Source organism: Pteropus vampyrus, unplaced genomic scaffold (genome assembly GCF_000151845.1).
Source record: "Pteropus vampyrus isolate Shadow unplaced genomic scaffold, Pvam_2.0 Scaffold126, whole genome shotgun sequence".
In the NCBI taxonomy this organism is placed as follows: domain Eukaryota; kingdom Metazoa; phylum Chordata; class Mammalia; order Chiroptera; family Pteropodidae; genus Pteropus; species Pteropus vampyrus.
Genome location: NW_011888907.1, coordinates 2,931,447 through 2,945,249, shown reverse-complemented (window position 1 = coordinate 2,945,249; position 13,803 = coordinate 2,931,447). Strand labels below are relative to the sequence as shown.

Here is a 13,803-nt window from a genome sequence, read left to right as displayed (position 1 = left end):
GATCTATGGATGTTGCCATTTCCCCTTAAGAACTGGATCTCTGAAGGTAGGGCATCTTCTCCCACATGGTCGCAGCATGCACCCGGGGCCTGGCGCACCCAGGGTATGGTCTGTATCTCCACCTGGGGCGTGAACCCAGGACCTTCTGCGTGTAAAGCAGACATGCTAACCACTACACTATGGAGTCACCCCCAGATTTTTTTTTCTTTTTGAAGTAAAAGTCACATAAAATTAACCATTGTATGTATGTGTACAATTCAGTGGTATTAAATACATTCACAGTGTTGTACAACCAGCTCCTCCACCTAGTCTCAACATCTCAATTACCTCAAAAGGAAACCCCTGACCCCATTAGCAGCTACTCCTTATTCAGCTTTCTGTCTCTATGGATTTGCCTGTTTTGGACATTTCATAAAGATGGGATCATACAATATATGGCCTTTTGTGTCTGGCTCATCTCAGCATATTTTCCACATTCATCCACGTTGCAACATGTGTCAGTACTTCATTCCTTTTTATGACTGAGTAATATTCCATTGTGTGGATGGACCACATTTTCATCCTTAATCTGTTGATGGGCGTTTTGGCTGCTTCCCCTTGGTGAGTGTGAGCAGTACTGCTGTGGATTTACCACACACATTTTTGAACATGTGTTTTCAATTCTCTTGGATTGTGTCATAGTTTTAACAAACAAGGTTGTTGCTGGGCTGCTGCCTGTGCTGCATTAAAGCCCTTGAGTAGCTCTTGTCCCTGCACCCCAAGATGAAGCTCAGGTGGCCTCCACTGCTGTCTCCTGGGAGCACATCTGAGAACTCCTTTGGGCCATGGCCTCAGGGCCAAACTGCTGGCCACTGGATATGTATAGGTGATTCGCCCCGAGCACAGTGACCGTGCCACCCCCACTGTCAACATCTAGCTCCCTCTGGCCCATCCCCACCAACCTGGGCCCAGGCAGATTTTTCACTTAGGGTGGACTTTGCTCATTGGCTTGGATGTTATTTCTTCCACCATAAGCCTCATGGCCCTTAGGCAAGAAGCAAATTCAGAGCTCATTCAACCAGAGCACAGCTGTGGGTCTACCATGAAACCAGCAAGTAGTTCTTGAAATGGCCTCTATTTTACAGGAAGAGGCCCTTGACACAAGAAGTCATTTCAGCCCTGGCCACTTGGGGCTGGGCTCTTTTCAGCCTCCCGGTGACCTGGGACCTGACCCCCACACAGAAGTGAGCAACTTTCTCTACAGGTAACCTCCACAGCCATCTTGCCCCTATTCATGCAGCTTCCAGAACCTAGCACCTGAAGGGATGTTCCGGTGGACACCCAGTGGCTACCTCACATCCCCAAGCAGGCCTTGCAGACGACATCACAGAGCCTATTGCCAGTGAGGTCTACCAACAGGAGTGTAACCAAGACATAATCTGGGCCCTCGATGCTCATGATGTGAAAGTGATGCACATGGGATACGTGTGTGAGGGATATAGGCAGGAGCCACCAGGCCAACATGCACAGAAGGTCCTGAGGCAAGAGATAAGAGGACGGCATGAAGGAGCCAGACAGGAGGGGCCTACTTGCCAAGAGACCTACATGTTATAACCAAAGCAGGCAGAGTAGTTGTGCTCAGGTGCGGGCTGCAGAACAGTGCCCTGGAGTGACTGGCTGAGGAGATGGAACTCTTCCAATTAACCAGTAGTTGCCAGAGAAGTTTCCACAAAACACAAGATGTTGGTGAACAAAGAACAACTGCCATGGTCATAGTTTTGGGAACATCTCGTAATGCCAACCAGGTTCCTTCTGGCAGGACAAAGGTCAGCATAAAGGGACACCATGCAAAGAAGCCCTCGGAGTCTGCAGGACACACTTAGGAAGTATAGGACAGGAGGTGGCCACAGGGCTGGGGGGAGTCAGGGATGGGCCTCATAGAGGCTGTAGGTAGCCAGGGCAACCGGCTCAAGCATCAGATGGCTGGGACAGGGGTCATTAGTTGTCCTTGACATGTACACACCCCAATCCTCAGAAATTTACCCATTTCTCTGCCTATTCCTGGCCATCTCTGCCACCCCTCACCAAATCCCAGTCATGTCTTTTACCTGGATGTCGGCCAGCCTCCTCCCTGAATGGTCCTGGCATATTCCATGCTCCTTCCCACCTGCTGCCCTGCCAGGGGCACTTTCCGTATGGCTGCTTGGCATCACCTGGAACATACTGGTCCAGGCCTGGCACATGGTGGGTTCATGGGGCAGCCCAGAAGAAGTGGGCAGCCCAACTCCAGGCAGCTCCAGCAGATGCCACATGGACATTTGTCCAAGCTGCCTGCAGGTGTCAGCACTCATGGTCACTATGGCCAGGTTCCCCCCAGAAATGCCAACAGGACCCTGCCATCCTACAGGGGAGCCTAGATCTCATACCCCCTGGCCAATAGGCTCTGGGGGGCTTCAAATTGAAAATGTCCCCAATGTGTATTGGCTTTGTCCCTTGGCCTCTAAGAGCTTTGGGTTTACATTTCTCCACAAAGAAAGCTATTCAGGTAGAGGCAGGCAGTCCTATTTCTGTACTGTAGTCCAGTCTGTTCAGCACCTGACATTGCTTTCTCGATTTGGACCATGGCAGCCTCTTCTCCCAACGTAAACCCAGCCATCTCAGAGCTGCTGATGACAGGAGAAGAAATGCTGCTGGAATCAGAGGGTGGAGGCGCCCACTCGACCTGGACCCTCAGGGCCACGGAGGCCCCATTATCCACTCTCACCCACCCCTGTCCCTCCCTTGTCCCCACAGAGGAGCTGCTGCTGGTCTCCAGGCATGGCAGGGAAGGGGAGGATTGCTGACATGTTTAAAAGTTTATTTTGCCCCAAGTTCATACTCACATGGTGAGATTTCAGTGTAATTCATTGGGAAAGGAAAGGAAGATTAATTTCTATGTGAATTTGATTTCCTTAGTACTTTGATATTTTTGATACCTTTTCAAAGACCAGAAAATAGTTCAAGAGACGGTTACAACGATTCTTCATGAAAAATACGATACTCCTGACATATTACAGCTGCTATAACAAATGTGATTTTTATTTTTTTTTTTTTTTTTTTTTTTTTAGGTGAGGCAACTCTTGTTGGTTGACCTCACAGATTGCAAGGAACTGGTCAGCTTAAAATCTTTTTTTTTTTACTGCTACAGCACCTGCTCTTCCTAGGTGGTCTCCCATCCAAGTACTAACCAGGCCTGACCCTGCTTAGCTTCCAAGATTAGATGGAATCAGGCTTGTTCAGGGTGGCATGGCTGAAGACACAAATGTTATTTTTAAAAACATGACATTCTTAGTTTGTGGGAGACTGATCAGCACATGTTTGCCCATCCCTGTCGTGTGTTCTGAAAAGCTCTCTGAAACACATCACTCTGGAGAGGGACCACTTTGTCAGTGTGTGTTTGCTTTGTTCTGTGTGTCATTTCTAACCCCAATTCCATGCATTTAGTGTCTGTGCAACGTGGAGTTCAGACACCATCTGTAGATAGGTGTGCTCTGTCCAGTGCAAATGTCTTGTGGCCCTGAGGAAGTTCTGCCACTACAGAGTTCTGAGCACAAACGCTCCCTAAAGGGTTAAGTACCAACTGCTCAGAAGTATCATTGTGAACCGGAAGTGTATCTCCCACTTTGTCTTCATCTGCATGTGTCACCAGTTGCTGTCGGCAGCTTGGCATGCTCCGTGCTCGGCCACCAGGGGGCGCAAGTGGCCCCAGTAGTGTCCCCACCAGGCAGGGCGGGGTGGGATGTCACCACACCTCAGTGTAGCCAGGCTGTCCTCATTTGCAGGCATATGCGATGACCTGCACCTCTGGGTCTCTCATTTTCCATCCTGTAATGTGTGGGGTGGGAGATGGCGATCCCCAGGGTTCTCCAAGTGTCGGACTATACTATTTTCATGTTTATTCACCAAATGTTTATTTGGCACCTACTGGGAGCTAGGGACACAGCAGAAACCACATCAAACAAAGTCACTGTCTTTAAGGAGTGGACATTCTACCAGGAACCCGACAATGGGTCTTAAATAGGAGTGAGCATGGACCTGCCTTTGAGAAGGGAGCAGTGCACTGTAGGAGGGACAACTTAAGGGCATGTGGGAGACACTGACAGGACAGGAGACCTCCATCAGCTAAGCTGGTCAGAGCTAGACAATATTTCCAACTTACACTACATGGCTACCAAGACGGAGATCTGAGGAATGCTGTACCCACTACAGGATGGCCAAGCATATGGGGTTAGGGCGGCCAGCACTGTGCAGGGGAGCGGCCAGCCTCTCCAGCCCTTCCTGTAGCATCCCAGAGGATGGGAATTGCCCCACATATCCAGTGCTGCCTAGAGCACAGCTGGTCTCAGTCACTCTCATTGAGGGATGGGGAAAGTGGCTGAGGCTCCCATGTCTGGGAAGAGATCGAATCCTGGGTCCCCTCAGGTCTTTCTATACCCACAACACTCAGGCCCATATCCCAGAACTGAACTCAGGGGTGGGGTGGTGCAAGCAGGCCTGAATGGCAGCAAGAGATGGGTCATCCAGTGACAATGACAAAGATGGGGTCACTGACACCTCCTATAACATAGAATCCAACAGCAGTTTCTCCGGGGACCAGGGCACTTCTGACACTGGATAAGGCAGTGGCTCAGCTTGGCCCAAAGCATGAACCAACCCCAGCAGATGCCTCAGAGCTAGATATCCAATCTGCCCAGCGGCCACCATGCTGTTTCCTGAGCCACCCCTTCCCTAGGAGAGGGGACTTCATCTCCAGGGGAAGTTCTTCCTGCCTCTGGAAAGTTCCTCTGTTCTCTGAGGCAGACAGAGGGAAGTCCCAGCTGGGCCACACTCAAATGCCTCATTCTCAGGATCTCTTTCTCTGAATCTAGTTCTCATCAGGTCTAAAAAGCTGACTTAAGGAGATTATTTTTCAGGAATCATTTGCCCCTCCCTGGCTGTGCCCTGGAATGGCCCTAGCCATGCTTGGTTATGGGGACTGGTTATGGGGACTCCCACGTGCCTTGTCTGTGGAGTCCAGGGCCAGGGTGGGCTTTACACAAATAGAGACCCCATAGCTATATCAACTCGGCTCCCATGACAGGACCAGTGGCCCATGGCCGCATCATCTCTCTCCAGAATCTTCCAACTTTTATGACTTACCTGGGGCTCATGGTGAGTGAGGATGGCAGGCCAGTGCTAAACAAGCTCCTATCCCTTCTTTAACTCCCATGTAAAGGGCCAGAACCTAAGTCAGGCTCCACGACTGTACAACATGACAGACATCTGTAATGTGGAGGATAACAAAGGCATTTTAATCAATACACTGGGGAGCATCTAACAAGATTTGGGGGCACACAAAGGAATCACTAGTTCAAGGTCACAGTATGAGACAAAAATATGTTTTGAAGCTAGCGTGTTTCTTCCAAGCTACACCAGGCTCTAAGCTTCATGTTTTACCAGTTCCTCTGAAGGCACCAGGCCATGGGATCCTGTGAAGTGGATCATTCCAACCCAGGCTAACTCCTATCAGGGGCCCAGCACATGGAAGATGCTCTGAGATATACTAAAGTAGCATTCAGATCTAAATAGGTGCGATAGATAGATAGATAGATAGATAGATAGATAGATAGATAGATAGATAGATAGATAGATGATAGATAGATAGATGATAGATGGATGATAGATGCCCTGTGTTTTCATTTGCTGTGTCTGGCCACCCTAGGGGCTCAAAAACATCTTTGAATAAAAGAACATGGGAATGAAATCAGAGGGCTGGAAGATTATTGAGTCCAAATAAGAAATTTTACTGGGGAAACAGAGCTCATAGCGCTTTGTAGTATGCTTACTTCTTTCCCTCAGAATAAAATCCTGCCTCCCCCAGGTTCCAGTATCAGTCAGCCCTGTGCTCACTGCCACCTCAGGACTGTGGCACCTGCTGTCCCCTCTGCCTAGAATGTTCATCCCTAGGCTGAGTCTTTGTTAAGATTCAGGTCTCTCTTCAAATCTATCTGCTCACAAGCTTCCAACTCTTGTTCTGGCTAGAGGCCTCCCCAGTCACAATGTCACACTCTGATTACTCTTCTTTGTCATCATTAGTAGTTGAAATCACTTTGTTCATTTCTTAATCAGCCTGTTTCTCCCTACTTGACTTGTTCACGTGGCATCCAGCACATGACCATAGGCCTCTGAGTAGCCATGGGTGACAGCTCCAATGGGGAATCTGGGCCATTGCACCTAACCTCCTGCCACAGGCCCAAACTGCCCCCAAACTGCAATCTCTTGGCTCTCAGTATCACCTGGAGCAAAGCAAAGGTTTCCAGACCAGGAGGTCCTGGTTACTCTTGCACTAGTAAGAAGGTAAGTTAGTCTTGGGAAAGGCTGTAGCCTTTCCCATCACTTGCAATGTAGAAATACCCTTGGCCCAAGGATCTTAGGACCTTCCCCCTCCTTGAAAGGCTCCAAGGCACCCGTAAAATGGGGCTGATGGTGCTCAGTTCTCAGGAACATTCTAGAGGCTGGAACCAAATTCCAAAGGACAGTCCTGAGTCATGATTGAAGGTGGCACCTCCGCATCTGTGGTGAGAAGGATCCCCCATCAGAACATTTGCTTTCCATTTAAAAGATCGGGGCATGTGTACTGTGCCTTTGAGTGTGAGTACACAAAATCAAAGTGGGCCTCATGGGTCTATTTGTGGAATAGAACCTCTCTGGAGGGACATGCAAGAGATAGACTGGTGATAGCAGCTGCCTGTGGCCAAGGGGACAGGCGGCCTGAAGGTCAGGGTGAACAAAAGATGCCTCTCCCCTGGCACCTCTACCTATCTGCTCTATCCTATGGTACCCAGCCCTTGTTAGGGGCCCATTAAATATTTGTGGAATACATTAACTTAGAGTTGTCCCTCAGTATCTACAGGTGATTGGTTCCAGGACTCCCACGGATACCCAAATCTGCTGATGTTCAAGTCCCTTACATAAATTGAAGTAGTACTTACGTAGAATCTATGCACATCCTCCCATATACTGTAAATCATCTTTAGATTACTTATAATACCTAATACAATGTAAATGCTATGTAAATAGCTGTTATACTGTATTGTATAGGAAATGACAAGAAAAAAATCTGTACCTGTTAAGTATAGACTTAGTACATACACATCAACAACAACATAACTTTTTTTTTTTCAAATATTTTTGATCTGTGGTTGGTTGAATCTGAGGATATAGAACCCATAGATATGGAGGGTTGACTATAGCAATGAATGAGTGAAATCTTGAAAGGTTGCTTGTTCAAAAGAACAAATAAGATGGAGGCACTAGGTATCTTCTTTCATTCCAAGCCACCCTCTCAGCGCTCACCCAGCCACCCAGTACCAGCTGCCCCCCGCCCCCCTTCCCCTCCTACCAAACACAGGGGAGGAAGTGGGGATAATTTATGCTGATTAGACAGGTTTCTATAATTTCTGTATGTCCAGGAGAAAGTCTCTCCTCCTGACTATCTTGTCAGTGCTTTGGCAATAATCTGGGAGAAAATTCTCATAAAGAGGACCAGAGCCTTGATGAGCAGATATGTCAGAGGCCCAGCAACAGCAGGAAGGACAAGCCTGGCCCTATCTGAGTGGAAGCCAAAGTCAGGGAGCCTGTAGGCCTCAACATGAAAACAGACACTGACTTTTTACCACCTTTTCCCTGGGAGAAACAAGGCCATTTCCAATGCCAAAGGATGCAGGTTTCAGTAGATTAGCAATTCGGATATTGGACCTCAAAGTGCTTGGCAAACACATATGAATTATGCAGTCCAAGAATCTTAGGAGGCAAAGATGGAGGGGGTACTTTGCTGTGTGCTACTAAACTGCTGCTATCATTGAGTGACACTGGAGGGCTTTCACCTTTGTGCTTAGTACCCTTCTCATTGATATTAACCAGTTGTCATTCTTCATTGTCAATGGGCACTGTTCCTTGTCCAAGACCACAACACCAAACAAATTGGCACCCATCAGGCCCTCATTTTTCTACCATTGAGGCCCTGCTTTCCTTGCTGCCTGTGCAGTCACCTGGCTCAGCTCCCATTTCCCTATTTGGATGTGAATGTCACTTATCCAGTTTGCCCACATGATTTCTCAGACCCAGGAAGGGACACACCTTGATGCAAAGAGATGCAATCGCTGCTACCACTGTGGAAAGGGAAGCCCATCCTTAGTATGGATTACGTTTTTTTTCAGAAGCTGTGCTCATGTCATCCATTTTAGTGGGGCATTTCACTCCTTCTGACAAATGCCCTTTTGCCTTAGATTCTTCGAAGATACAGTTTTCTAGCCCAATGGGATTCCTGTTTTTGCTAGGATTCCAGACTTCAAGGACATCCCTTAATCCAATATCTCTACCTCTAGGCAATGCGTTTTTCCAGAGAATCAAAGAAATTCTGTGCATTCTTAAAATAAAAAGGTGAGATGTAATTATAGGTCCTGACATTTCCAAGGATCAGTCTGGAAATTACACAGGATAGCCCTGAAGAAACCTCAATTCTTTTGCACTCTCTCTTTGACAAAATTAATTTAGGCAGCCTTGACCCTGGTCAGGGCCCTCACTTGCTCTTTGCTCTTGAGTTAGGGACTCTATTAGGCTTGTATCCAGAAACGTTCCACAACTCGCCTAAGAGAGCGATAAGGCTCAGGGAGTTTTAGATTCTCAAAAAGGCTCTGCTTTGCACAAGGGCTCAAGGGCACAGGTCCCCTTTCTCTCCTTTCCTTTGAGCACAGAGGCCCAAACTGAGATTAAGGCAATACAAGTTTAGGATCCAGCCACAAAGTAGCAGTGGGACATGAACAAGTCACAGTTGTCCTCAGGGCTTCTCAGTTTCTCATGTATAAAATGAAGGGGTTGGACAATGAGTTGGTCTTTGATCCCAGTTCAATTCAGCAACTATAAAAGCACTGAAGGATTATTTAAATGAGTAAGACTAGATTCCTGCCCTTAGAAAGCATCCTGGTTGGTGACTGGAATGAAAGGAAAACCTCCAGAGACCTTCTGTGCACTATGCATGGTGCAGGGCACTTTGAGCTCACAATTTTCAGTGCAACCTTTAGAGATGGGTGTTCTCACTTCTGATATGATTGAGGAAAGTAACTGGCCTAGAGAGTGGGTTCAACCCCAGCTCTGCCAGTCACCAAAGTCCAAGTGTTTATTGACCATCCAGACTGCCTCAGACACTTGCAGAATGTGGTAAATGCTACAACAGAGGTGCAAACAAGGTGCTCTGGGAACATGTTGTCTTTATGTTTCCAGTGGCTTCCTTCCTAGCCAAGGACTCTTGTCAGCCTTGCCACTTGGGTCCAGGCTAAGCTCACTCGGAGTCAGGCCCCACAGGGCTCCCTGCCAACTTCCCATTCCTGTGACTCTTAGAATTTATTCTTTACTTTCCTTACAGGAATGTCAGCCCACTTGTAACAATAATAATCCTTTCCATGGGGTACACTGCTTGGTGTTTACAAAGCACTTTCACATCCATTTATCATTTAATCACTTCCTCTTCTACATTCCTACAACATTTTCTTGGTATCTCTTTAGTGTAACATTCTGCCTTGCCTAACAGGCCTATTTTCCTTTGCTGTTTTCATCTTGGCTCACAAGTTCTGTCCTATAATTCAGGTATCTCAGCACCTTGCACAGTTCTGTGCACTGTGTGTGTGTGGGGTGGGGGGAAGGGGAATAAAAGTTTGTCATATTGAATTTACAGTGTCGTGGGTCTTTTTCATTGTTGCCTTCTTCAGCCTTTTGATTCAATTAATATCTGGTTTCCTACTAAAGGCAAAGCTGAGTTCTTTGGGGGGAAAATCAGGCAAAAAGTTCGGAACAATTAAGGGAAGACAGAGGCAAAGGCCTCCAACAGCTGGTAGGCTACGGAACCTGCTACAGTAGAGGAGCAAACACTGTTGCAAGAGTTTGAGTGACTGATTAGTTTTGTCTGGGGGTAAGTGGAAAACAGGAATGCTTCTTGGAAGGGCCCCACCCAGCAGAGAAGGAAACTGGGGCTGAAGAACTAGACAGGAAACAGAATCAGTTGGGGCCACAGATTTGACCCTTGGAAAAGAGCAGACAGCTGCATAGAAAAACTCCCCTCAAAAAAAGGGGAAAGAGGGCTAAACGGGTAGCTTTTCCAAAAATAAAGTATTAACTCCCCCCAGTTTTCTAGGAAAGAGTCGAATGGTCACAATTCTTAGGAAAAGGGGCCCTTCTTGCAATACTCAGATACTCCTTAGAAAAAGTGCAGGGAGCAACAATTCTCTGGCATTTCTTTAGTAAAAGGGATGAGGAGGTATCAGTCTCCAGTAATTCCTCTCTGGAGAGAAGAGAGGTACTTGAAGTCCCCAATTTCTCCTTTGGTTGAGAGGATACACAAGGTAGGTATTTCCCAAGTTATCTTCAGATATGAAGACCAGGAGCACAAAGCCCCTAGGGCTCCTCAGGCAAGGGCAGAAGAGGGCGTGGCCCCCGAAAATGTTCAATTGAGGCAGGCGATGCTCCCCAAATACTCCTCGGGAAAGGCAGTAAATCTGGGGCCCCGAATTCCCCCAATTCTCCTTAGTAAAGGGGGCAGGAGCCCAAGCCCCAGGCTTTCTTAGAAAAGGGAGGTGGGGTTCAGAATATACAAAATAAGCCTTATCCTGGCAATTCTCCTGAGAAAAGTGGACAAGGCAAGAACCTCCAAGATTCTCTTCAGAAGAGCGGCCAAGGGTAAGATTCCTGAAGATTCTCCTCAGAACTGGGGCCAGGCAAAGAACCCCGAAGACTCTCCTCAGAACGGGGGTCAGGGGCAAGAATCCCCAAGATTCTCCTCAGAGGAAGGTCGAACCCACAACTCTAGTTAGAAAAGAGCACAGCAGAAACGAACCCCCTAGGGAACAAGGCCGGGCCACGGCTCCACTCTCCTAAGAGCGCGCCTCACACAGCCCCGCCCACCGCCCGGCGTACTCGCTCCACGCCCGCCAGGCCCAGGCCGCCTCCGGTGCATTGTGGGTGGGGCGCCCCTGCTGAGCACTGCGGGGAACCCCCTGCCCAGCTAGTTGTCGGCCGCCGGGAGGCCCAGTCGAACCGCCCTCTGGGGTCCGAGCGAGCTGGCCACGGATTGACGCGTCCCTAGGCCCCGCCCCTCGCGGCATTCCCGCCCCGATGCTGAAGCCCCGCCCCCACAGAGCTCTGACTGGCCCTGAGGCCCGCTCCACTCTACCATTGGCAGGACGCCTGTCAGTCATTCAGTCCCACCTCCTCGGGCCCGCCCAGGCCGCCGGCGCGATCCTGAGGGCGAGCCGGCCAGCGCGCTCATTGGCTACCGGGCGCTGTCCGTCGCAAGGCTGGCCACGCCTCCTGTGGGGCGCGGATCCCGGGAGCCCCGGACGGACCTCATTGGCCTGCGGCGCCGCCACTCGGCAAGACGCGCCTGAACACGGAAGTGTGCGAGGCGAAATCTGCCTAGCAACCGGGGAAGCCGGGCTGCGAAGCGGGCAATTTCAGTGTGAGACGGAGAGGTTATACCGAGCGGTGGCTCCAAGCGCGGCGCGGCGGCTCCTCCCGCCCGGGGTCAGCGCCCCGGCGCGCGCACGCGCACCCCTGCCATCCGAGCGCGCCTCGCGCCGCCCGCGCAGTCGGTCGGTCGTCCGTCCGTCGTCCTGTCGCCACCGCCGCAGCCGCCACCTCGGGCGCCACCTGAGGGAGCTGCCGCCGTGGGACCCAAGCAGACCGGACCCGACCTCGCCGCCCGAGACAGCTTGAGGCCCAGCAGCTGCCTGCGGAGGCGCCGAGCAACTTCGGTGAGTGAGGGGCCGGCGCCGCTGGTGGCGGGTCCCTGGCTTCCGGTGCCCCGGGCTTCTCTGGGGCTTCCGCTTCTGCGAGGGGACCGCCTCCAGTGCGTGGACCCCCTTGTCTGCGGAGACACGCTTCTCTGAGGGAACCCCCCCACTTCTGAGGGGGATTCCGCTTCTCCGAGGGATCCCCTCCAAGGGGTCCCCTCCTGTCAGGGACCCCGCCTCTATGAGAGACCCTACTTTTCTGAGGGCCCTCGCCTCTCTGGCAGGCCCTCTCCTTTTCTGAGGGAAGTCCCCTTCTCTGATGGACCCTCCACTTTTCCGAGGGACCTCACCTCTCCGAGGGACCTCATCTCTGTGAGGGCCACCCCCCAAACCCTCTGGAAGCGTGGGACCCCCTGTCTCCCTAGAAATCCCCTACTTCCCTGAGGGACCGCACTTCTCTCTGGAGACACTCCAGCTTCTAGGGGACCCTCTCCTTCACTTCTCTAGGGTACCCCCACCTATCTGAGGCGACCTCCCTGCCTTTTCAGGGACCCCCCACATTCTCTAAGGATATCCCAGCTTCTCTGAGGTGCTGTCCCACTTTTCTGGTGTGTTCTCCTTTTGCCCTTGCTGTTCTAAGGTGTCTCCTGCTTTTCATAGGTCCCTTTTCCCCCTTTCTGAGATGCTTTCCCTGCTTTTCTGCCCCCACTTATTTGGATGACCTCCTCCCAAATGTCCCTCAGTTAATCTAAGGTGTTCCTGTTTCTGTCAGAAGCTTCTTTCTAGGAGGTGTTTTCCACTTTCCGAGCTCTCTCTGCTTTTGATGGGACATCCTTCTTTTTGATAAGTGCCTACACTTTGCTGAGGCCCCCCCACTACTCTGAAATGCCCATATGTCTGACTGGATCCTTAGTTTTTTGGGGAAAAGTTCTTCATTTTTCCAAAGTATTTTCCATTTCCTTTGGGTTTCCTACTAATCTATGCATGCTGCAATGTTTGGAGGGGTCCCTGGCTTCTCCAGAGGTTCTCCCCCTAACATGAGATGTTCCACTCCTATGGGCTCTCAACATCTCTGAAGTGTGCCTCTACTTTTCCAAGATATCCCCTCTCCTGATGGGAAACATAGTGGATTTCTTCACTTCTCTGAGGGGTCCCCTTGCATTAAGAGGGGTTTCCCTCCCTCTTGCCTGAGGACATGTCGCCTTTCTTGATGTTTTCCTCCTGATTCTCTAAGTGAGAAACTTTTCCTTCATTTCTCCTTAAAACAAGGAAACTTCAAGTTTTCCTTATTTCTCCTCCATTCTGGAAGGAGAGACCAAAAATGGGTCACACCTTCAGTCTTTCTTGCCAGATTGAATGTCTTCTCTTAACTTTTATCTCAGCTTCCTGGGACCTGGAGGATTTTGTGGCTGGAAGGGAAATTGAGAGATAGGCAAACAAGCAAACAAGCAAAAACCCTACAAACCCACACCAAAAAACAGTTTTCTCTTGTCTTTTAAGACCTGCTAGATTTGGGGGAGCAAGAGCTGTTGCCAGATGACCACCTTGCTTACTTTGTTTTTTAAGTCATGGGGCCACCACTGTGTTGTCAGGCCAGTATAGAGGGAGGAGGGACAGAGCTGGAACATTGTCTGCCCATTATCACACTGTCAAGCTGTGGGACTGATCTACTTCCTGTCCCATGCCTTGGTCTTCCCTCTGCATAGAGTAACCCCCCCCCCCCCCCCCGCCAAAAAAAAGGGTGGAGGAAGAAAAAAAAAACACTCCTTCAGGTCTTTCTGCTGCATTTTCTCTCCCTAGGCCCTCTGATTTACTCCTTGATCTCTAGAGGCTCCTCAGTTTGTGGGCCACTCTGGTTTGAAAGGCAGGGCAAGAAGCAGGAAATGGGTCACCTTAGGTCCAGGAAGGGTGGAAGGGAGGCAGGAGAAAGGGGGGGGTTGACTTTATTTCTCTAAGTTTTAGGAGATTTCAGCCTGGCCCAAAGGAAGTTTTTACTTGGCTTTTGCAAATCTTGTGTACTTTT

The 13,803-nt window shown here is 49.9% G+C and overlaps 1 protein-coding gene and 1 pseudogene across 3 annotated transcripts in view; one reads left to right on the top strand and one right to left on the bottom strand.

Annotated features, from left to right (window-relative positions):
- Positions 1–3,157: 3,157 nt before the first annotated feature.
- On the bottom strand, positions 3,158–3,276 carry LOC111744072 (annotated as a pseudogene).
- An 8,124-nt stretch (positions 3,277–11,400) lies between these two features.
- The window catches only part of GATAD2A (GATA zinc finger domain containing 2A), an 86,260-nt gene continuing 83,857 nt past the window's right edge, over positions 11,401–13,803 (top strand). For all 3 annotated transcript variants that reach the window (XM_023534576.1, XM_011366706.2, XM_011366704.2), the window contains exon 1: positions 11,401–11,801. The gene's annotated coding sequence lies outside the window, so the exon portion shown is untranslated. The remainder of the gene's footprint in view (positions 11,802–13,803) is intronic.